Raw genomic sequence first — 27,500 nt, 5'->3', positions numbered from 1 at the left:
CGGTCTCCTCCATAGCGGGGTCCTCCTCGGTCTCCTCCATAGCGTTTCAATTCATTTAAATATTGATGGATAGTTCGCGCTGACCCTGATGCTCCCTGAGCCTGCAGGACAGCTTGAATATCTTTGGAACTTGTTTGGGGCTGCTTATCCACCATCCGGACTATCATGTGTTGACATCTGTCAGGCCCAAGGCCTGATTATGGAAACATACATGTGTTTTATAATTGTATCTGTGTATAAACTAAGACCTGGGGGTGAGGGTCATTCAGACTGTGTGTTTGTGAATTGCATTTTATTGGGGGTCTGGCTGTTTGGTATCTCCTTTGAAGTCATGCACTCTCGTCCCATCATATAATCAAACAGATAAGGGGTCAGGAAGAGAGATGCCCCACCTGGTGGGATCAGAGGGGAGGGGGGGATGGAGTTTCCATCCAAAGAAGCAGATAAGACTTAAAATGCTGGACTCGACTGTTGTTGAAGGCTTTGCCCAAAGCTGACAAGAGCTGGACTCTCACTGACAAGGACGGCTATACCATCATGCTGTAAGAACTTCATCTTTTGTTTTCTGAACTTGCCTTGCTAAACTCTTTCATATTTTTGTAACTGTATGTCATTTGTTTATTTTTATATATATATAGCACTGTGATACCTATCAGATTAAATGTTTAATTAATCAGCTCTGGTCTTTGATCTCTAAATATATGAGCTCACCTTTCTGAAGGCAGCTCTGGTGGAAACACGTTTATCTAAGGGTTAATTTGGTGACTTGCTTGGACTAGTAGTGGATATCAAAAGGTCTGGTGGCCTTAACCCTTGCACCATCACACTCTTTCTAGCGTCTTAGTTGGACCGATAGGGTGTGATCGTGACAACACCTTTCATCAATCTTTCTCTTCCGTCCACACCCAGGGAGATTATCTACAGTGCCGGGGGTTGTAAACTTCTTGATAATGTTGCGCACTGTGGACAAAGACAAATCTAGATATCTGGAGATGGACTTGAAACCTTGAGATTGTTGATATTTTTCCACAATCTTGGTTCTCAAGTCCTCAGACAGTTCTCTCCTCTTTCTGTTGTCCATGCTTAGTGTGGCACACACAGACACACAATGGAAAGACTAAGTGAACTTCTCTCCTTTTTATCTGCTTTCAGGTGTGATTTTTATATTGCCCACACCTGTTACTTGCCCCAGGTGAGTTTATAGGAGCATCACATGCTTGAAACAATCCTGTTCCTGATGAGAGGGGCTTATTCCTGTCAGATCACGCTTTCATGATGGACCATGTTGTTTTATGGACATGGATCACTGACAATATTTTCATGATCTGACAGGGATCTGAGGAACATCTGAAGGTCTTCATTGAGGTTCTTAATAAGATGGATGGAATATCCAGCTCACATACAAAGCCAGTAAACAACAGTTCCATTTCTTTACATCCTAATAACGCATGATAATTTTAGATTTTTGCAGTGAATTTATTTCTTCATTCATACTACTTCCACACAACCGGTGCACACAATAAAAGCCGTAGACAATAGCCAATTAATGAGAATGAGGAAAAATCTATTCAAGAGAAAAAGACTCTGAGAAACAAGAAACAGATCTGATACATTGGATGAAAGAAAAGGGGAAAGGATACAGTAAGCAACATAGAAGAACACATAGAACAGACAAAAGAACATATAGAAGAGTGTATAGAAGAGCACATCGAACAGATAGAGGAATATATAGAAGAACACATAGAAGAACTCACAGAACAGATAGAAGAACATATAGAAAAGCATATAGAAGAACACAGAAAAGCAAATAGAAGAACACAGAAGAGCAAATAGAACATATGGAAGAGCACATACAAGAGATAGAAGAACACATAGAAGAGCGTACAGAAGAGTGCATAGAAGAGCACACACATGAGATAGAAGAAAATACAGAAGAACACATAGAAGAGCATATATAGAAGAGCACATAGAACAGATAGAAGAACATATAGAAGAGCACACTTCATTGCAAGCCAGAACAAATGACCTGGCTTGCAATTAAGTTTCAGAGGTGAAGGAATCTTTTATCACACTTGGTAATGATGTACAGGATTTTGCATCCACTGTTTCATTCTCTGAAGTTCTGCCTGTGCATAACGTTCAGAATGATAGGCAGAGGCGCATCAAGGAGTTCAACTTATGGCTTAGTAAATGGTGTCAAGAGCAAGGATTTGGCTTTGTGTCTCATGATAGCTCTACTTCGAATAGAAAGGAACTGTACAAAAAAGATGGTTTGCATCTTTCTCTCAAAGGAACGAATGTACTCAGTGAACAATTCCAAGAATTTGCTAAGGAGTATTTAAAACTAGGAAGGGGGGCAAAAGAGTGAAAATCCATGAGGCCAATTGCCCCCGAAACCATGCCAGAAGATGTCAGTAGCACAGAGGTTAAGAAATGACAAGCTCAGATTCCTGTCTACAAATGCTCGCAGTTTAGAGAATAAAATCAATGAACTTGGGTCAATAATGGCATCTGAGAATGTAGATTTAGTGGCCGTTACTGAGACATGGTTTAATGAAAGGAATGACTGGGACATATCCATACCAGGGTTCTCTTTATACAGAAGAGACAGAGAAGGCAAGAAAGGAGGAGGAGTGGCCCCATATGTGAAAGATAGCATAAAATCTAACCTAATACAAGTTAGTGAGGCCAACATAGAGTCAGTTTGGGTTACGTTGCAGTTTGGTAATCAGACAGTAACTCGTGTAAGGGTGATATATAGACCACCTGGCCAAGTTAAAGAAGTAGATGATCTACCAGTTGAAGAAATAGCTAAAATGACAATGAAAGGAGACGTTATCATTATGGGAGACTTTAATCTTCCAGATATAAACTGGAAAACTGAAATAGCAAGTTCTGCCAGAAGAACAGATATTCTAAATTCCCTACTGGGATTATCTCTACAAGTGGTTGAGGAGCCAACCCGGAGGGAGGCCATTTTGGATTTGGTATTCACAAATGGGGATTTGGTATATGATGTTTTTGTAGGCGAAAGCTTGGGATCTAGTAATCACCAGTCAGTGTGGTTTAACCCCTTAAAGGGGTACTCCGCCCCTAGGCATCTTATCCCCTATCCAAAGGATAGGGGATAAGATGTCAGTATGCCTCGGTCCCGCTGCTGGGGATCCCCGCTGCGGCACTGCGCTATCATTACTGCACAGGGCGAGTTCGCTCTGTGCGTAATGACAGGCGATACAGGGAACGGAGCCGCGTGACGTCATGGCTCCGCCCCTTGTGACATCACGGCCCGTCCCCTTAATGCAAGTCTATGGCAGGGGGCGTGACGACCGCCACGCCCCTCCCATAGACTTGTATTGAAAGGGGCGGGCCGTCACATCACGAGGGCGGAGCCGTGACTTCACGATGCTCCGGCCCCTGTATTGCGCGTCATTACGTGCAGAGCGAACTCGCTCTGTGCTGTAATGAGAGCGCGGTGCCGCAGCGGGGATCCCGGGGCTCCCCAGCAGCGGGACCGCGGCGTACTGAAATCTTATCCCCTATCCTTTGGATAGGGGATAAGATGTCTAGGGGCGGAATACCCCTTTAAAGACTGAAGGTTTTTCAGTTTTTGCACTTTGTTTTTTCTTCCTTACCTTTAAAAAACATCATAATTTTGTACCTAAAAATCCACATGATTGCTTATTTTTTGTGCCACCAATTCTACTCTGTAATGACATCAGTCATTTTACCCAAAAATCTTTGGCGAAACGGAAAAAAAAAAAATTGGAATTCGGAAAAACTAAATTGAAGAAAAAACGCCATTTTGGGGGCTTCCGTTTCTACGAAGTACATCTTTCAGTAAAAATGATCCCCTACTTATATAGGTGATTTTGTCGGACTTCTGGAAAAAATCATAACCACATGCACGAAACTAATTACGTTTAAAATTGTCATCTTCTGACCCCTATAACTTTTTTTATTTTTCCACGTATGGGGTGGTATGAGGGCTCATTTTTAGCGCCGTGATCTGAAGTTTTTGTATTGATCGGACTTTTTGATCTCTTTTTATTCATGTTTTCACGATATAAATAGTGACCAAAAATACGCTATTTTGGACGTTGGAATTTTTTTGCGCGTACGCCATTGACCGTGCGGTTTAATTAACGATATATTTTTATAATTAAGACATTTCCGTATGCAGCAATACCACATATGTTTATTTTTATTTACACAGTTTTTTGTTTTTTTTTTTAAATGAGAAAAGGGGGGGTGATTCAAAATTTTATTAGGGGTTAAATGATCTTTATTCACTTTTTTTTTTCAAGCTGCTAGAGGCCGGGCCCGACCTGCTATGACGCGGGGCCACGCCGTGGACCCGTGTTATAGAAAGGGAGCGGACTCAGGGCGTACAGGTACGCCCTGCGTCCTTAAGAGGTACCACACAAAAAACAAAAGTTCGATTTTAGAAAAATTTTCAAAAATGAGATTAGTCATAAATGAGTCCATATCAGACTGGAACGGATTACATGGAGTTCAGGAGAAATGGGACTACTTAAAAGACGCATTATTGAAGGAAACAGGAAATTGCATTAGACTTATCAGTAAAAGCAGAAAAAGGAAGAGACCACTGTGGTACTCAGCAGAAGTGGCCAAAATCATAAAAAAATAAAAGCTAGTATTTAGTAATCATAAAACAACCCAGAGCAATGAAGATACGGAAATCTACAAGACTAGGCAGAAAGAGGCCAAGCAAGTTATAAGAACTTCTAAAGCGCAGGCAGAAGAAAAACTAGCTCAGTCTGTGAAAAAAGGGGATAAAACATTCTTCAGATATATAAATGAAAAAGGGAAATTAAAACAAGGAATAACTAAATTAAAAACAAAGGAAGGAAGGAATGTAGAAGAGAATAAAGGGCTAGCCGACTGCCTTAATGATGACTTCTGTTCAGTTTCTATAGAAAAGAAGGAAAGGGACCTCAATTAGGGAGGAAAACTAATGAATTGTTTGATGCATGTGTCTTTACAGAGGAAGAGGTTCTACGTTGGCTGTCTAAAGTGAAGACAAATCACAGGGGCCTGATGGGATACACCCAAAATTATTAAAAGAGCTTTAGCGGTGAGCTAGCAAAACCGTAACAGATTTATTTAAACAATCACTGGTAACAGGAGTCGTCCCGGAAGATTGGAAATTAGCAAACGTCGTGGCCATTCACAAGAAAGGTAGTAGGGAGGAATCAGGTAACTATAGGCCAGTAAGTCTGACATCAATAGTGGGGAAATTAATGGAAACCCTACTAAAGGATAGGATTGTGGAACATCTAAAATCCCATGGATTGCAAGATGAAAAACAACATGGGTTTACTTCAGGGAGATCATGTCAAACTAATCTGATTGTTTTTTTTTAACTGTGTGACTAAAATAATAGATGGCGGAGGGGCAGTAAACATCGCTTATCTAGATTTTAGTAAGGCTTTTCAATAAACTACAGTCATTGAGCTTGGACTCCCATATTGTTGAGTGGATTATTGAGTGGCTGAGTGACAGACAACAGAGGGTTGTAGTCAATGGAGAATATTCAGAGCGAGGTCTTTTCACCAGTGGAGACCTCAGGGATCTGTACTGGGACCAATTTTGTTTAATATCTTCGATATCTTTGATATCTTTGATATTGCAGAAGGTCTCGATGGTCTTGGTAATTTTGCTGATGACACAAAGATAAGTAACAGGGTTGATGTTCCTGGAGGGATCCGCCAAATGGAAAAGGATTTAGGAAAACTAGAAGAATGGTCTGAACTTTGGACACTGAAATTTAAAGTGGATATACATATAGAAGAGCCCATAAAAGAGATAGAACATACAGAAGAGCACATACAAGAGATAGAAGAACATATAGAAGAGCACATACAAGAGATAGAACATACAGAAGAGCACATACAAGAGATAGAACATACAGAAGAGCACATACAAGAGATAGAAGAACATATAGAAGAGCACATACAAGAGATAGAACATACAGAAGAGCACATACAAGAGATAGAAGAACATATAGAAGAGCACATACAAGAGATAGAAGAACATATAGAAGAGCACATACAAGAGATAGAAGAACATATAGAAGAGCACATACAAGAGATAGTAGAACATATAGAAGAGCACATACAAGAGATAGAACATACAGAAGAGCACATACAAGAGATAGAAGAACATATAGAAGAGACCAAACAAGAGATAGAAGAACATACAGAAGAGCACATACAAGAGATAGAACATACAGAAGAGCACATACAAGAGATAGAACATACAGAAGAGCACATACAAGAGATAGAACATACAGAAGAGCACATACAAGAGATAGAACATACAGAAGAGCACATACAAGAGATAGAACATACAGAAGAGCACATACAAGAGATAGAAGAACATATAGAAGAGCACATAGAAGAGATAGAAGAACATATAGAAGAGCACATACAAGAGATAGAACATACAGAAGAGCACATACAAGAGATAGAACATACAGAAGAGCACATACAAGAGATAGAAGAGCACATACAAGAGATAGAAGAACATATAGAAGAGCACATACAAGAGATAGAAGAACATATAGAAGAGACCAAACAAGAGATGGAGAATATTCAGAGCGAGGTCTTTTCACCAGTGGAGACCTCAGGGATCTGTACTGGGACCAATTTTGTTTAATATCTTCGATATCTTTGATATCTTTGATATTGCAGAAGGTCTCGATGGTCTTGGTAATTTTGCTGATGACACAAAGATAAGTAACAGGGTTGATGTTCCTGGAGGGATCCGCCAAATGGAAAAGGATTTAGGAAAACTAGAAGAATGGTCTGAACTTTGGACACTGAAATTTAAAGTGGATATACATATAGAAGAGCCCATAAAAGAGATAGAACATACAGAAGAGCACATACAAGAGATAGAAGAACATATAGAAGAGCACATACAAGAGATAGAACATACAGAAGAGCACATACAAGAGATAGAACATACAGAAGAGCACATACAAGAGATAGAAGAACATATAGAAGAGCACATACAAGAGATAGAACATACAGAAGAGCACATACAAGAGATAGAAGAACATATAGAAGAGCACATACAAGAGATAGAAGAACATATAGAAGAGCACATACAAGAGATAGAAGAACATATAGAAGAGCACATACAAGAGATAGTAGAACATATAGAAGAGCACATACAAGAGATAGAACATACAGAAGAGCACATACAAGAGATAGAAGAACATATAGAAGAGACCAAACAAGAGATAGAAGAACATACAGAAGAGCACATACAAGAGATAGAACATACAGAAGAGCACATACAAGAGATAGAACATACAGAAGAGCACATACAAGAGATAGAACATACAGAAGAGCACATACAAGAGATAGAAGAACATATAGAAGAGCACATAGAAGAGATAGAAGAACATATAGAAGAGCACATACAAGAGATAGAACATACAGAAGAGCACATACAAGAGATAGAACATACAGAAGAGCACATACAAGAGATAGAAGAGCACATACAAGAGATAGAAGAACATATAGAAGAGCACATACAAGAGATAGAAGAACATATAGAAGAGACCAAACAAGAGATAGAAGAACATACAGAAGAGCACATACAAGAGATAGAACATACAGAAGAGCACATACAAGAGATAGAACATACAGAAGAGCACATACAAGAGATAGAAGAACATATAGAAGAGCACATAGAAGAGATAGAAGAACATATAGAAGAGCACATACAAGAGATAGAACATACAGAAGAGCACATACAAGAGATAGAAGAACATATAGAAGAGCACATACAAGAGATAGAAGAACATATAGAAGAGCGTACAGAAGAGCTTATAGAAGAACATACAGAAGAGCACATACAAGAGATAGAACATACAGAAGAGCACATACAAGAGATAGAAGAACATATAGAAGAGACCAAACAAGAGATAGAAGAACATACAGAAGAGCGTATAGAAGAGCACACACAAGAGATAGAAGAACATACAGAAGAGCGTACAGAAAAGCTTATAGAAGAACATACAGAAGAGCGTATAAAAGAGCTTATAGAAGAAAACATAGAACAGATAGAAAAACATAGAACACAGAAGAGCAAATAGAAGAACATATAGAAGAGCACATACAAGAGATAGAAGAACATACAGAAGAACACATAGAACTTATAGAACAGATACAAGAGCATTTAGAAGAGAGTACAGAAGAGCGCAGAGAAGAACACATCGGGGGAGATTTATCAAAACCCGTCCAGAAGAAAAGTTGCCGAGTTGCCCATAGCAACCAATCAGATCGCTGCTTTCATTTCTCAGAGGCCTTATGGGCAACTGGTCAACTTTTCCTCAGCACAGGATTTGATAAGTCTCCCCAATAGAAGAGCACATAGAAGAGATAGAACACATAGGAGAACATATAGAAGAGTGTATAGAAGAGTGTATAGAACAGATAGAAGAACACATAGAAGAGCATATAGAGAAACGTATAGAAGAGCACATAGAGGAGATAGAAGAACATATAGAAGAACACATAGAAGAGCATATAGAGAAACGTATAGAAGAGCACATAGAGGAGATAGAAGAACATATAGAAGAACACATAGAAGAGCATATAGAAGAGCATATAGAGAAGCGTATAGAAGAGCACATAGGAGAACATATAGAAGAACTTATAGAAGAGCACATAGAACAAATAAAAGAGCACATAGAAAAATGTATAGAAGAGCACATAGAAGAACGCATATAACATATAGAAGAGCACAAAGAAGAACGTATAGAAGAACGCACAGAAGAGCCCATAGAAGAGTATATACAAGAGCGCGTAGAAGAGTATATACAAGAGCGCGTAGAGGAGCATGATAAACCAGAAACTGTGACAGACAAAGAGGACAAGGAACCAAGAGGATGAGGATAGATTTCTAACACAATATTATTCTAGGGGATCTACGAAGAACATTGGCCTTTTCTTCTCTCCGATCACATCTGGGAAAAGTAACTAATAGAGATGAGCAAACTTGCAGTAATTTGATTAGTCACGAACTTCTCGGCTCGGCAGTTGATGACTTTATCCTGCATAAATGAGTTCAGGTCTCCAGCCACCGGAGCACCTGAAAGCTGAACTCATTTATGCAGGATAAAGTCAGCAACTGCCGAACCGAGAAGTTCGTGACGAATCGGATTACTGTAAGTTCGCTCATCTCTAGTAACTAACAACAAATCCTGGAGCAACAGAGAACGTTCCGGAACCATTTAGTTCACAGCCAATGTGAATACATTGAGACCATTTAGCTGATAAACAAAACCTGTGTTGGGCATCTGGCGCTCACGGTAATTGAGCACCTGCCTCTCTGGTCAATCACCCCCGATCGTCCGGCGTCCTTATAACGGCCGACCTCATAGATCTGCTGCTGCGGCTCCAGCGTGAGGTCACAATGAGAAAGTGATAATCAATACGATCCCTTACAGACAATCACTTAGAGCCACCATTAACCAGGAGTGACAGATAATCAATGGCTCTTATCATATATAGTCAATAAGGGGTGTGTACAAAACAGGGGCCCCACAATGCCGGGGCCCCAGGGACTGGAGGACCAACCATTCTCCTAATGAACATCTAACTAATTACCCTGAACCCCAATGTGTGTTATCTGCTCATGTGACCATTTACCATAGGAAAAACCCAACCAAGATGTAAACACAAGTGATAATCTCCATAACTGCAACTATGATGTGACAAATCTACAATGGAAATAGGAGTCATATAGGGGCCACCATAATGTTTTAGCCAGAAATCCATAGAAACAGATAAAAAGCTAAAAGTAGCAGAGCTGGATTCCCTATCTGCCATGATGCACTCGGTCTGCACGTGGGCAATTTAATTGTGAGTCTACTAATGGCTTCTATAATAGACTGAGCTAAGTAATGTAGGAAAGAGAGTCAAATATACAGAGAAAGGAGGAAAGAGTCTGTGCATGACCGCAACTACGCGGGAGACAGAGCGACCGCAACTACGCGGGAGACAGAGCGACCGCAACTACACGAGAGACAGAGCGACCGCAACTACACGAGAGACAGAGCGACCGCAACTACACGGGAGACAGAGCGACCGCAACTACACGGGAGACAGAGCGACCGCAACTACACGGGAGACAGAGCGACCGCAACTACACGGGAGACAGAGCGACCGCAACTACACGAGAGACAGAGCGACCGCAACTACACGGGAGACAGAGCGACCGCAACTACACGGGAGACAGAGCGACCGCAACTACACGGGAGACAGAGCGACCGCAACTACACGGGAGACAGAGCGACCGCAACTACACGGGAGACAGAGCGACCGCAACTACGCGGGAGACAGAGCGACCGCAACTACGCGGGAGACAGAGCGACCGCAACTACACGGGAGACAGAGCGACCGCAACTACGCGGGAGACAGAGCGACCGCAACTACACGGGAGACAGAGCGACCGCAACTACACGGGAGACAGAGCGACCGCAACTACACGGGAGACAGAGCGACCGCAACTACACGGGAGACAGAGCGACCGCAACTACACGGGAGACAGAGCGACCGCAACTACACGGGAGACAGAGCGACCGCAACTACACGGGAGACAGAGCGACCGCAACTACACGGGAGACAGAGCGACCGCAACTACACGGGAGACAGAGCGACCGCAACTACACGGGAGACAGAGCGACCGCAACTACGCGGGAGACAGAGCGACCGCAACTACACGGGAGACAGAGCGACCGCAACTACACGGGAGACAGAGCGACCGCAACTACACGGGAGACAGAGCGACCGCAACTACACGGGAGACAGAGCGACCGCAACTACACGGGAGACAGAGCGACCGCAACTACGCGGGAGACAGAGCGACCGCAACTACACGGGAGACAGAGCGACCGCAACTAGAAGGGAGACAGAGCGACCGCAACTACACGGGAGACAGAGCGACCGCAACTACACGGGAGACAGAGCGATCGCAACTAGAAGGGAGACAGAGCGATCGCAACTACACGGGAGACAGAGCGATCGCAACTACACGGGAGACAGAGCGACCGCAACTACACGGGAGACAGAGCGACCGCAACTACACGGGAGACAGAGCGACCGCAACTACACGGGAGACAGAGCGACCGCAACTACACGGGAGACAGAGCGACCGCAACTACACGGGAGACAGAGCGACCGCAACTACACGGGAGACAGAGCGACCGCGACTACACGGGAGACAGAGCGACCGCAACTACGCGGGAGACAGAGCGACCGCAACTACACGGGAGACAGAGCGACCGCAACTACACGGGAGACAGAGCGACCGCAACTACACGGGAGACAGAGCGACCGCAACTACACGGGAGACAGAGCGACCGCAACTACGCGGGAGACAGAGCGACCGCAACTACGCGGGAGACAGAGCGACCGCAACTACACGGGAGACAGAGCGACCGCAACTACACGGGAGACAGAGCGACCGCAACTACGCGGGAGACAGAGCGACCGCAACTACACGGGAGACAGAGCGACCGCAACTACACGGGAGACAAAGCAACTGCAACTAGAAGGGAGACAGAGCGACCGCAACTACGCGGGAGACAGAGCGACCGCAACTACACGGGAGACAGAGCGACCGCAACTACACGGGAGACAGAGCGACCGCAACTACACGGGAGACAAAGTGACACCATGCCCACAGGGGGAACGACCCAGTGGCCAGGCAACCCCACTGCTGCCCGAGCAAGCCCCTGGCTCTGGGCCGCACCACCCTACAGACAAAGCATCACAGAAACCCTTATGCAGTCTCCTGCTAATTAAAAATGCCTGGGCCGAATGAGTGGAATGGAGTAGAGTGCTGGCCATGAAAAAGGGAGAGACTAAAAAATAGCAGGAAATTGCATGTGGGTTTCCTCCTAACATTCTCACAGCCCTCTGGCAGGGAGTATATGGTAGATTTTCACACTAGTGTGGTGCTCTGTGGCGGCCATTGTTTCTGTGATGCTTTGTCTGTGGGGTGGTGTGACCTAGAGCCAGAGGCTTGGTCGGGCAGTAGTGGGGCTGCCTGGCCACTGGGTCATTCCCCCTGTGGGCTCAGTGTCTTGGAAACATGGTTCGCCACCCGGCGCGCTACACCAGTGTTAGGTTAGGGACCCACTCTGACTAGGTGGCCTTGACATGGCGAGTGGGTTTATACTTTTAGATCAAAATGTATAATAACAACCTGTTAGTTTTTGAAATTATGCTGAGAAACAAATAGATCAAAATACAAGATTGTAGATGTGCGGCTGTGTTTCTCTATTTTTGTTGTATAACTACTATAATACTGCTCCTATATACAAGAATATAACTACTATAATACTGCTCCTATATACAAGAATATAACTACTATAATACTGCTCCTATATACAAGAATATAACTACTATAATACTGCTCCTATATACAATATAACTACAATAATACTGCTCCTATATACAAGAATATAACTGCTATAATACTGCTCCTATATACAAGAATATAACTACTATAATACTGCCCCCTATATACAAGAATATAACTACTATAATACTGCTCCTATATACAAGAATATAATACTATAATACGGCTCCTATATATAAGAATATAACTACTATAATACTGCTCCTATATACAAGAATATAACTACAATAATACTGCTCCTATATACAAGAATATAACTACTATAATACTGCTCCTATATACAAGAATATAACTACTATAATACTGCTCCTATATACAAGAATATAACTACTTTAATACTGCTCCTATATACAAGAATATAACTACTATAATACTGCCTCGTATATACAAGAATATAACTACTATAATACTACCTCCTACATACAAGAATATAACTACTATAATACTGCCTCCTATATACAAGAATATAACTACTATAATACTGCTCCTATATACAAGAATATAACTACTATAATACTGCTCCTATATACAAGAATATAACTACTATAATACTGCTCCTATATACAAGAATATAACTACTTTAATACTGCTCCTATATACAAGAATATAACTACTATAATACTGCCTCGTATATACAAGAATATAACTACTATAATACTGCCTCCTACATACAAGAATATAACTACTATAATACTGCCTCCTATATACAAGAATATAACTACTATAATACTGCTCCTATATACAAGAATATAACTACTATAATACTGCCTCCTATATATAAGAATATAACTACTATAATACTGCTCCTATATACAAGAATATAACTACTATAATACTGCCTCCTATATACAAGAATATAACTACTATAATACTGCTCCTATATACAAGAAAATAACTACTATAATACTGCCTCCTATATACAAGAATATAACTACTATAATACTGCTCCTATATACAAGAATATAACTACTATAATACTGCTCCTATATACAAGAATATAACTACTATAATACTGCTCCTATATACAAGAATATAACTACTATAATACTGCCCCTATATACAAGAATATAACTACTATAATACTGCTCCTATATACAAGAATATAACTACTATAATACTGCCTCCTATATACAAGAATATAACTACTATTATACTGCTCCTATATACAAGAATATAACTACTATAATACTGCTCCTATATACAAGAATATAACTACTATAATACTGCCCCACATTCCTGTCTTTTCCATGACTGTCGGGTAGGATAAGATGAGTTGGGGCAGTTCTCCTGTAGATCTCTGTACTGTTCTGGATCTGGAGAAGCTGGGTGTTCCCTGGGATTAGAGGTCACACATTATATATTATGTATTGGGGCAGTATTATAATGTGGGGCAGACCCCTCCCTTCTTTCTTTCTTATATCTGGCTGATATTATTAGACGCGCCACAAACCGGAGACGTCCCCAAATTACTTGAGACAAACATTGCGGCTCCGTGTAATTGGATTTTGCCGTTGTTGAGCTCTGCTGTTCCTACGCATGTGATGTGCAGCAGAGTCCACAATGCCAAGTGCTGCTGTTACCAGGGACACGACACAGATTGTAAGCTCTGTGGGTCAGAGTTCTGTCTATACCATTACATAACAATGACATAAATGTATCTAGATACAATGGCTGATAAAGTTGTGCGCTTTGTGCCGCGGTCACACATGTGATGTTCTGTCTGTGGACACATCCAGAGACTGATCCTACAGGTGGGAAAGGACAAGGAGATCCTGCAAACAGGACGACTTTGTGATAAAAGAAAACAGAACACGCAAAGAATAATGAAGCCCGCCCTAGAGTGACTGGGGGGGGGGGGTGGGGGAGACTGCCCTAGAATGGGGAGGGGGGGGGGGGGAGACTGTCCTAGAGTGGAAGGAGCCTGCCCTAGAGTGACTGGGGGGTGGGGGGGAGACTGCCCTAGAATGGGGAGGGAGGGGGAGCCTGTCCTAGAGTGGAAGGAGCCTGCCCTAGAGTGACTGGGGGGTGGGGGGGAGACTGCCCTAGAATGGGGAGGGGGGGGGGGAAGACTGTCCTAGAGTGGAAGGAGCCTGCCCTAGAGTGACTGGGGGGTGGGGGGAGACTGCCCTAGAATGGGGAGGGGGGGGGGGAAGACTGTCCTAGAGTGGAAGGAGCCTGCCCTAGAGTGACTGGGGGGTGGGGGGGAGACTGCCCTAGAATGGGGAGGGAGACTGTCCTAGAGTGGAAGGAGCCTGCCCTAGAGTGACTGGGGGGTGGGGGGGAAACTGCCCTAGAATGGGGAGGGAGGGGGAGACTGTACCCCCAAAATGATGCAAATACAATTGTCAGAGGTTATCAACAACATCCCTAGCAACCAATAGTAAAGTTGCCCACCCCCTCACTGTTTTCTTCTTCGAATATGCGAATATTTGCATATGCAAATACGAAGTTCGCGAATATAGGACGAATATTCGTCTATATATTTGTGAAATATCGCGAATTCGAATATGGGCAATGAAAATTGGTGGTCACTGGTGAAGCCTGGAGAACAATGGTAAAGTCTGGTAGACACTGGTGGTGACTAATGGAGACTGGTAAAGAATGGTTAAAAATAATAAAAATTGATGACGATGTATGGAAACTGGTAAAGACTTTGGTGAAACCTAAAGGAGATTGGTGAAAACTGGTGAATACTGAAAACTAGAATATGTGTGGAGACTGGTGAAGACTGACACACTGGGGAAGAACAATGGGAACTTCTGGAAACTCATCTTTTCTTTCTCCATTTTTCCTTTTCCCCACTTTCTATCCTTTATCTTTGGTTATGTTATCATTGGGTGCCGATGCTTCCATCTGATGTCTTTATCGTTTTGTTCTATCTATATCAATATCCAGCCGAATGCACAGATAACCTTTGCTTCCCTACTGGTACCATGACTACCTGTATAGGTGTTTGTATGTCTGATTTAATACTGTAAAACCTTCATTAAAAAACTTTTGAACACGGGTGAAGTTGTATGGTGAAGACTGATAATGATAAATGGAGATTGGTGAAGACTGGTGAAGAGGTACGGTGAAGACTGATAATGATAAATGGAGATTGGTGAAGACTGGTGAAGTTGTATGGTGAAGACTGATAATGATAAATGGAGATTGGTGAAGACTGGTGAAGAGGTACGGTGAAGACTGATAATGATAAATGGAGATTGGTGAAGACTGGTGAAGAGGTACGGTGAAGACTGATAATGATAAATGGAGATTGGTGAAGACTGGTGAAGAGGTACGGTGAAGACTGATAATGACTGATGGATATTGGTGAAGACTGGTGAAGTTGTATGGTAAAGACTGATAATGACTAATGGAGATTGGTGAACACCGATGAAGAGGTACGGTGAAGACCGATAATGACTAATGGAGATTGATGAAGACTGGTGGACAATTATCCTTAGCTAGACGAGCTCTCAGTCCACTACACCATGAGCCGAGCAATATTGTGAGAGTTTGAATGAAAGTTGTCCTACTCTAAGCTAAATTGGACACAACCAATCTCAAACAATTTGAAACTTATACATATATATATATATATATATATATATATATACACACATACACACACATATATATATATATATATATATATATATATATATATATACATATACATATATAGTGTGTGTACAATATACCTTGTAAATAAATGAACATTTTGGACTGAAGAAACAGGAGCTGTAGTTTTGGAGACATTCACATAATATATAGAGTTGAGGGGTGGACTCACTTTTGTTACGTTTTTACAAATTAATGTCGGGACAATAGTAAAGACATGTGAAGACTAGAAAATACCAAAAAAGACTGGTAAATAATCTTGAAAACTGGTGTTAGAGACTGGTAATGACTGAAACTGGTAATGACTGAAACTGGTAAAGAAGGGTGAGGAGTTGGAATAAGAGAAACTGGATGTGGCTGATAATGAGCAATGAAGGCTAGTGAAGACCAATAATGACCAATGAAGACTGGTGAAGACTGATAATGACTAATGAATACTGGTGAAGACGGATAATGACCAATGAAGACTGGTGAACACCCATAATGACTAATGAAGACTGGTGAAGACGGATAATGACCAATATAGACTGCTGAATACCGATAATGAGCAATAAAAACTGGTGAAGACCTATAATGACCAATGAAGACTGGTGAAGACCAATAATGACCAATGAAGACTGGTGAAGACCGATAATGACCAATGAAGACTGGTGAAGACCAATAATGACCAATGAAGACTGGTGAAGACCAATAATGACCAATGAAGACTGGTGAAGACCGACAATGACCAATGAAGACTGGTAAAGACCGATAATGACCAATGAAGACTGGTGAAGACCGATAATGACCAATGAAGACTGGTGAAGACCGATAATGACCAATGAAGACTGGTGAAGACCGATAATTGCTAATGAAGACTGGTGACAATTGATGTTGACAAATAAAGACTGGTGAAAGCTGATTATGACTAATAACGACTGGTGAAGATAGATAATGACCAATGAAGACTGGTGAAGACCGATAATGACCAATGAAGACTGGTGAAGACCGATAATGACCAATGAAGACTGGTGAAGACCGATAATTGCTAATGAAGACTGGTGACAATTGATGTTGACAAATAAAGACTGGTGAAAGCTGATTATGACTAATAACGACTGGTGAAGATAGATAATGACCAATGAAGACTAAGGAAGATCAGTAAAGACTGCTGGACACTCGTGATGAATCGGTGAAAACTACAGACAACTGGTGCAGATCGGTCATGAACATTGCCTATTGTTGGTGAAAAGTGAGGACTGAATGACACTGATAGAAGCTGAGAAACTAGAGACTGATGAAAACTGATGGAGATTGTTGGATACATAAGACTGGCAAAAAAGAATAAATATGCGTGAGGAATGATGGAAATGGTAAAGACTGGTGGAGACTGTTGAAGACTAATGGTCAGAAAACCTCCTAATTTCTTAGGCTTCACCCTCAGCCTTATTTTTTTTATCTGTAGCTCCTCCCTCTCCTGCCTCTGTGGCTCCTCCCTCTCCTGTCTCTGTGGCTCCTCCCTCTCCTGCCTCTGTGGCTCCTCCCTCTGTGGCTCCTCCCTCTCCTGCCTCTGTGGCTCCTCCCACTCCTGCCTCTGTGGCTCCTCCCACTCCTGCCTCTGTGGCTCCTCCATCGTCACTTTTCATGGCTGTGACTCTTTCATTACCTGCCTCTATGTCTTTTCCCCTCCATTCTCCCTGGGTTACCTTACTCTAAGGACCCAACTTGCCCGCTCTTTGTGCCTTCTTCCTCCTCACCCTTCTCGGTATCTTCCTACTCTACTATATTTTGGCTCCTCCTTGTCCTCAATTTGGCGTCTCCTTATTCTCTTTCTATGGCTCATTTCTCCCCTCTCTCTGTGGCTCCTCCCTTTTCAAATATAGCTCCTCCTTCTCTCTTTGTACCACATTCATCTAAATCTCAATGTGTCTTCCCTTCTCTCTCTATGACCCCCCCTCTCCACTTTCTATAGCTCCTCCTTTTTTCTCTCTCTCTCTCTCTCTCTCTCTGGGGCTCCTCCCTCCTCTCTTTGGCTCCACCCTGTCCTTCCTCTGTAGCTCCTCCCCTGAGGATTCCCTCTAGTAGTGTGATTATTCTGCTGTTCTTGTTTTTATTACAGTGGGTGCCTTCAGTCCTCGGGGGTCCCCTTTACTTATCCCCAGCAATAACCGGAGATCAGCTTTATAAAGAGTTAATTTTAGCTCCAGTGTTTATTCTAGAGGCGGCAGAGGAATCCGGGGCTGTGAATGAACATCCAGCGCCCGTCACTGTCACGCTGCCCACAGTGCGGCTGCCAACTGCTGCATGGAAATGTCACTCTCTGGGGAAGTGATAAACAAGTCATACTCCGGGCCCCCAGTAAGCGGCCCTGCAGGGTCCTAGCGAGACCTCTGACATACATAGGGTATACAGAGCTCCCGACTCGTTTACTCGCCTCCATTCATCTGTCTTCTTGTAAGATATTTCCATGGAAAAGCTGAGTGACATCCGATAAAGTCTAGTGGCACCTCTGATAGATTTGGTCACCCTGCTCTCCCAGACTCCTGAACAGCAGCTATATATTTATAATCTATATATATATATATATATATATAGTTATAATTAACATGAAATCCAAGCAGTGTCCATAAAGCAAAGAAGAGCCCCCCGGACCATCAGGGAAATTGGGAAGTGTTTCTGGGACCCCCCAGCAGTACAGTGTCCCCCCGGGTGCTGCATATTGTCTATTATTAGGAAGAGGTCAATCCCAGTTTACACAGTGGAATGTCATTTAAAGGTTAATAGACTAATCCTGATATGTGGGAAACCAGCAGATCCTGACTACGAGAGCCGCACAGTCCTGGGGAATCAACAGTCAGGAACAGCAGAGAGGAGGCGTCATGTGGCACTGCACTCTGTGGGGTTACATAGGACTGCAAATAAAGGTGTCCACTACATGACAGATGTCCGAAACCATTTATATAGGCGATACCAGCTGACTATGTCATGTTCATGAGGCTGTATCAAGGGAGTTACATAGGACTGCAGGCAACATATATCACTGTGTTATCTGTGGTGTTACATAGGACTGCAGGTCACATCTATACATTATCTGTACTCAGAGTTATCACTGTGTTATCTGTGGTGTTACATAGGACTGCAGGTCACATCTATACATTATCTGTACTCAGAGAGTTATCACTGTTATCTGTGGTGTTACATAGGACTGCAGGTCACATCTATGCATTATCTGTACTCAGAGAGTTATCACTGTTATCTGTGGTGTTACATAGGACTGCAGGTCACATCTATACATTATCTGTACTCAGAGAGTTATCACTGTTATCTGTGGTGTTACATAGGACTGCAGGTCACATCTATACATTATATGTACTCAGGGAGTTATCACTGTTATCTGTGGTGTTACATAGGACTGCAGGTCACCTCTACTACATTATCTGTACTCAGAGTGTTATCACTGTGTTATCTGTGGTGTTACATAGGACTGCAGGTCACATCTACTACATTATCTGTACTCAGAGTGTTATCACTGTTATCTGTGGTGTTACATAGGACTGCAGGTCACATCTATACATTATCTGTACTCAGAGAGTTATCACTGTGTTATCTGTGGTGTTACATAGGACTGCAGGTCACATCTACTACATTATCTGTACTCAGAGAGTTATCACTGTGTTATCTGTGGTGTTACATAGGACTGCAGGTCACATCTACTACATTATCTGTACTCAGAGTGTTATCACTGTTATCTGTGGTGTTACATAGGACTGCAGGTCACATCTATACATTATCTGTACTCAGAGAGTTATCACTGTGTTATCTGTGGTGTTACATAGGACTGCAGGTCACATCTATACATTATCTGTACTCAGAGAGTTATCACTGTGTTATCTGTGGTGTTACATAGGACTGCAGGTCACATCTATACATTATCTGTACTCAGAGAGTTATCACTGTGTTATCTGTGGTGTTACATAGGACTGCAGGTCACATCTACTACATTATCTGTACTCAGAGAGTTATCACTGTTATCTGTGATGTTACATAGGACTGCAGGTCACATCTATACATTATCTGTACTCAGAGAGTTATCACTGTTATCTGTGGTGTTACATAGGACTGCAGGTCACATCTACTACATTATCTGTACTCAGAGAGTTATCACTGTGTTATCTGTGGTGTTACATAGGACTGCAGGTCACATCTATACATTATCTGTACTCAGAGAGTTATCACTGTGTTATCTGTGGTGTTACATAGGACTGCAGGTCACATCTACTACATTATCTGTACTCAGAGAGATATCACTGTGTTATCTGTGGTGTTACATAGGACTGCAGGTCACATCTATACATTATCTGTACTCAGAGAGTTATCACTGTTATCTGTGGTGTTACATAGGACTGCAGGTCACATCTACTACATTATCTGTACTCAGAGAGTTATCACTGTTATCTGTGGTGTTACATAGGACTGCAGGTCACATCTATACATTATCTGTACTCAGAGAGTTATCACTGTGTTATCTGTGGTGTTACATAGGACTGCAGGTCACATCTATACATTATCTGTACTCAGAGAGTTATCAGTTATCTGTGGTGTTACATAGGACTGCAGGTCACATCTATACATTATCTGTACTCAGAGAGTTATCACTGTGTTATCTGTGGTGTTACATAGGACTGCAGGTCACATCTATACATTATCTGTACTCAGAGAGTTATCACTGTGTTATCTGTGGTGTTACATAGGACTGCAGGTCACATCTACTACATTATCTGTACTCAGAGAGTTATCACTGTTATCTGTGGTGTTACATAGGACTGCAGGTCACATCTATACATGATCTGTACTCAGAGAGTTATCACTGTTATCTGTGGTGTTACATAGGACTGCAGGTCAAATCTACTACATTATCTGTACTCAGAGAGTTATCACTGTTATCTGTGGTGTTACATAGGACTGCAGGTCACATCTATACATTATCTGTACTCAGAGAGTTATCACTGTTATCTGTGGTGTTACATAGGACTGCAGGTCACATCTATACATTATCTGTACTCAGAGAGTTATCACTGTTATCTGTGGTGTTACATAGGACTGCAGGTCACATCTACTACATTATTACTGTGTTACACAAAACATTTCCTGCAGGACTTTCCTCACCTCCCCGTGCTCTGTGGTAGAATTATAACCCCCATCATTGTGCCCCCTCTTGTGGTGACATCAGATCGAATATTTTCAGTACAATTTCTTACATTCCAATAGATAACTCAGCGTTTCTCCAAGTAAGGTGTCTCCAGCTGTTGCAAAACTACAACTCCCAACATATCAGGACATGCTGGGAGTTGTAGTTTTGCAACAGCTGGAGGCACCCTACTTGGGAAAAACACTGAGATAAATAGAAAGACACAACATTCAGCAGAACCCACAGTGTGTGATGATTAAGCGGCAGTCAGTACACGCTGGGAGTAGTAGTTCCACCAGAGCTGGTTACATATCCTTCTGTTAGATTCTCCTGTTCTCATCTCCAGAGGGAGGAGGAAGCGTCACAATGTATCAGAATAACAAGTGTAAGGATCTGACAGATATATCCTGCAGGACCTCACAGATATATCCTGCAGGATCTCACAGATATATCCTGCAGGATCTCACAGATATATCCTGCAGGACCTCACAGATATATCCTGCAGGATCTCACAGATATATCCTGCAGGATCTGACAGATATATCCTGCAGGATCTCACAGATATATCCTGCAGGATCTCACAGATATATCCTGCAGGATCTCACAGATATATCCTGCAGGATCTCACAGATATATCCTGCAGGATCTCACAGATATATCCTGCAGGATCTCACAGATATATCCTGCAGGATCTCACAGATATATCCTGCAGGATCTCACAGATATATCCTGCAGGATCTCACAGATATATCCTGCAGGATCTCACAGATATATCCTGCAGGATCTCACAGATATATCCTGCAGGATCTCACAGATATATCCTGCAGGATCTCACAGATATATCCTGCAGGATCTCACAGATATATCCTGCAGGACCTCACAGATATATCCTGCAGGATCTCACAGATATATCCTGCAGGATCTCACAGATATATCCTGCAGGATCTCACAGATATATCCTGCAGGATCTGACAGATATATCCTGCAGGATCTGACAGATATATCCTGCAGGATCTGACAGATATATCCTGCAGGATCTCACAGATATATCCTGCAGGACCTCACAGATATATCCTGCAGGATCTCACAGATATATCCTGCAGGATCTGACAGATATATCCTGCAGGATCTCACAGATATATCCTGCAGGATCTGACAGATATATCCTGCAGGATCTCACAGATATATCCTGCAGGATCTCACAGATATATCCTGCAGGATCTCACAGATATATCCTGCAGGATCTCACAGATATATCCTGCAGGATCTCACAGATATATCCTGCAGGATCTCACAGATATATCCTGCAGGATCTCACAGATATATCCTGCAGGATCTCACAGATATATCCTGCAGGATCTCACAGATATATCCTGCAGGATCTCACAGATATATCCTGCAGGATCTCACAGATATATCCTGCAGGATCTCACAGATATATCCTGCAGGATCTCACAGATATATCCTGCAGGATCTCACAGATATATCCTGCAGGACCTCACAGATATATCCTGCAGGATCTCACAGATATATCCTGCAGGATCTCACAGATATATCCTGCAGGATCTCACAGATATATCCTGCAGGATCTCACAGATATATCCTGCAGGATCTCACAGATATATCCTGCAGGATCTCACAGATATATCCTGCAGGATCTCACAGATATATCCTGCAGGATCTCACAGATATATCCTGCAGGATCTCACAGATATATCCTGCAGGATCTGACAGATATATCCTGCAGGATCTCACAGATATATCCTGCAGGATCTCACAGATATATCCTGCAGGATCTCACAGATATATCCTGCAGGATCTCACAGATATATCCTGCAGGATCTCACAGATATATCCTGCAGGATCTCACAGATATATCCTGCAGGATCTCACAGATATATCCTGCAGGATCTCACAGATATATCCTGCAGGATCTCACAGATATATCCTGCAGGATCTCACAGATATATCCTGCAGGATCTCACAGATATATCCTGCAGGATCTCACAGATATATCCTGCAGGATCTCACAGATATATCCTGCAGGATCTCACAGATATATCCTGCAGGATCTCACAGATATATCCTGCAGGATCTCACAGATATATCCTGCAGGATCTCACAGATATATCCTGCAGGATCTCACAGATATATCCTGCAGGATCTCACAGATATATCCTGCAGGATCTCACAGATATATCCTGCAGGACCTCACAGATATATCCTGCAGGATCTCACAGATATATCCTGCAGGATCTCACAGATATATCCTGCAGGATCTCACAGATATATCCTGCAGGATCTCACAGATATATCCTGCAGGACCTGACAGATATATCCTGCAGGACCTGACAGATATATCCTGCAGGACCTCACAGATATATCCTGCAGGACCTCACAGATATATCCTGCAGGATCTCACAGATATATCCTGCAGGATCTCACAGATATATCCTGCAGGATCTCACAGATATATCCTGCAGGATCTCACAGATATATCCTGCAGGACCTCACAGATATATCCTGCAGGACCTCACAGATATATCCTGCAGGACCTCACAGATATATCCTGCAGGACCTCACAGATATATCCTGCAGGATCTCACAGATATATCCTGCAGGATCTCACAGATATATCCTGCAGGATCTCACAGATATATCCTGCAGGATCTCACAGATATATCCTGCAGGATCTCACAGATATATCCTGCAGGATCTCACAGATATATCCTGCAGGATCTCACAGATATATCCTGCAGGATCTCACAGATATATCCTGCAGGATCTCACAGATATATCCTGCAGGATCTCACAGATATATCCTGCAGGATCTCACAGATATATCCTGCAGGATCTCCAGCGCTCACACCAGGCGGCACCTGCAGCCAAACATTCTGCCAACCGACACCGAGTGCCACAACTCCGCCATATGCAGAATTAAATAGAGTGTCCGACTAGGTGCCAGATCTGCAAAGTGCCCACACAATGCTGCCCTACACCTGCTATACCAGTGCCCAGATCAGTGCTTCCCAACCTGGGTGCCTCCAGCTGTTGCAAAACTATAACTCCCAGCATGCCCTGACAGCCCAGTGTGCCTCCAGCTGTTGGAAAACTACAACTCCCAGCATGCCCTGACAGCCCAGTGTGCCTCCAGCTGTTGCAAAACTACAACTCCCAGCATGCCCTGACAGCCCAGTGTGCCTCCAGCTGTTGCAAAACTACAACTCCCAGCATGCCAAACAGCTGGAGGCACACTGGTTGTGAAACACTGGCCAAGATCCTGCCAGCTGTCCCTTATGTGACCAGACTGCAATATAGGAGCACAAAAATAAATCCCAACACTACAACCCCCATCCTCCCCTTCTGCAGGACTCTCCGAAAACTACAACTCCCAGCATGCCAAAAAAAAATGTCTACTGCAGTAATCCCCAACCTTTTGCAAAACTACAACTCCCATCATACGCTGACAGCCTGTATGTCCGTTTTCCTTAATCAGAGTCTATCCAGCATTGGCAAAACTACAACTCCCAGCAAGCCCAAAGTGTCTTCTGCAGCGGTTCCTAACCTGTGTCTCTCCAGCTGTTGCATAACTACAACTCCCATCATATCTGACAGCAATAGAATGAGGCATCCTATATATGTCAGTGTTCTTTAAGTATAGTCTCTCCAGCATGTCCAAAACTATAACTCCCAGCATGCTCAAAGTGTTAACTACAGTGTTTCCTAACCTGTGTCTCTCTGGCTGTTGCATAATTACAACTCCCATCATACGCTGAAAGTCTTAGAATGTGGCATCCTGTATCTTAGTGTCCCTTAATCAAAATGTATGCAAAACTACAACTCCCAGCAGGCTCGAAGTGTTTTCTACAGTGTTTCCTGACCTGTGTCTTTCCAGCTGTTGTATAACTACAACTCCCATCATGCACTGACCGTCATAGAATAAGGCATCCTATATGTCTGTGTTCCTTGATCAGAGTCTCTTTAGCATTCCCAAAACTACAACTCCCAGCATGCTCAAAGTGTCTACTGCAGTGTTACCAAACATGTGTCTCTTCAGGTATCCGAAAACTACAACGCCCATCATACGCTACCATCCTTAGAGTGAACCATGTTTTATATCAGTGTTTCTTATTCAGATTCTCTCCAGCATTTACAAAACTACAACTCCCAGCATGCTCAAAGTGTTTACTGTAGTGTTCCCCAATCTGCGTCTTTCCTACTGTTCCAAAATACAACTCCCATCATACGCTGACAGTCATAGAATGAGGCATCCTGTTTGTCAGTTCCTTAATTAAAACCTCTCCAGGATTTGCAATACTACAACTCCCAGCATGCCCAAAGTGTCTACTGCAGTTTTCCCCAATCTGCCTCTTTGCAGCTCTTCCAAAACTACAACTCCCATCATTCACTACCATTCTTAGAATAAGGCATGCCCTATGTCAGTGTTCAGCTTCTCTCCAGCATTAGAAAAACTACAACTCCCAGCAAGCACAAAGCATCTACAGTACTGTTACCCAATCTGTGTCTCTCCAGCTGTTGCCTAACTACAACTCCCATCATACTGATAGCAGTAGAATAAGACTTGTATGTCAGTGTCCCCCAAACAGATCCTATCTGCCATTTACACAACTACAAATCCCAGCATGCTCATAGCATCTATTGGAATGTTCTCCAACCTGTATCTCTCCAGCATGTAAACAACTACAACTCCCAGCATGCTCAAAATGTCTACTGCATTATTCCCCAACCTGTGACTCTTCCATCACTACAACTCCCATCATATGCTGTCATCCTTAGGAAGATGCATGCTTCATGTCAGTGTTTCTTATTCGGATTCTCTCCAACATTGGCAAAACTACAACTCCCAGCATGCCCAAAGTGTCTACTGCATTGTTCTCCAACCTGTGTCTCTTTGGTTCCTCCAACACTACAACTCCCATCATACGCTGCTTTCCTTAGAATGATGCATGCTATACGTCAGTGTTGTTTATTCGGATTCTCTCCAGCATTTGCAAAAACTACAACTCCCAGCATGCCCAAAGTGTCTACTGCAGTATTCCCCAAACCTGTGACTCTTCGGCTCTTCCAAAACTACAACTCCCATCATATGCTTTCATCCTTAGAATAATGCATGCTATATGTCGGCGTTTCTTATTCGGATTCTCTCCAGCATTGGCAAAACTACAACTCCCAGCATGCGCAATGTGTCTATTGCAGGGTTTTCCAACCTGTGTCTCTTTGGCTCTTTCAAAACTACAACTCCCATCACATACTGTCATCCTTAGGATGATGCATGCTTTATGTCCGTGTTCCTTATTCGGATTCTCTCCAGCATTGGCAAAACTACAACTCCCAGCATGCCCAAAGTGTTTACTGCATTGTTCTCCAACCTGTGTCTCTTTGGATCTTCCAACACTACAACTCCCATCATACGCTGCCATCCTTAGAGTGAAGCATGCTATATGTCAGGGTTTCTTATTCGGATTCTCTCCAGCAATTGCACAACTACAACTCCCAGCATGCCCAAAGTGTCTACTGCAGCCTGTGTCTGTTCAGCTCTTCCAAAACTACAACTCCCATCATAAGCTGTCATCGTTAGACTGAAGCATGCTACATGTCAGTGTTCCTTACTCAGATTCTCCCCTGCATGTGCAAAACTACAACTCCCATTGGATTCTCTCCAGCATTTGCAAAGCTACAACTCCCATTGGATTCTCTCCAGCATTTGCAAAACTACAACTCCCATTGGATTCTCCCCTGCATTTGCAAAACTACAACTCCCATTGGATTCTCCCCTGCATTTGCAAAACTACAACTCCCATTGGATTCTCTCCAGCATTTGCAAAACTACAACTCCCATTGGATTCTTTCCAGCATTTGCAAAACTACAACTCCCATTGGATTCTCCCCTGCATTTGCAAAACTACAACTCCCATTGGATTCTCCCCTGCATTTGCAAAACTACAACTCCCATTGGATTCTCTCCAGCATTTGCAAAACTACAACTCCCATTGGATTCTCTCCAGCATTTGCAAAACTACAACTCCCATTGGATTCTCCCCTGCATTTGCAAAACTACAACTCCCATTGGATTCTCCCCTGCATTTGCAAAACTACAACTCCCATTGGATTCTCTCCAGCATTTGCAAAACTACAACTCCCATTGGATTCTCTCCAGCATTTGCAAAACTACAACTCCCATTGGATTTTCCCCTGCATTTGCAAAGCTACAACTCCCATTGGATTCTCCCCTGCATTTGCAAAA

The 27,500-nt window shown here is 42.8% G+C and overlaps 1 protein-coding gene across 3 annotated transcripts in view; it reads right to left on the bottom strand.

Moving 5' to 3' along the window:
- The window catches only part of PDE2A (phosphodiesterase 2A), a 762,902-nt gene that overhangs the window by 450,403 nt on the left and 284,999 nt on the right, over nt 1–27,500 (bottom strand). The gene's annotated exons all lie outside the window — the stretch shown is intronic.

The sequence above is a fragment of the Hyla sarda genome, chromosome 2 (assembly GCF_029499605.1).
Source record: "Hyla sarda isolate aHylSar1 chromosome 2, aHylSar1.hap1, whole genome shotgun sequence".
NCBI lineage: Eukaryota > Metazoa > Chordata > Amphibia > Anura > Hylidae > Hyla > Hyla sarda.
Note: the sequence above shows the minus strand (reverse complement) of the source record. Positions and strands in the feature narration are given on the sequence as shown.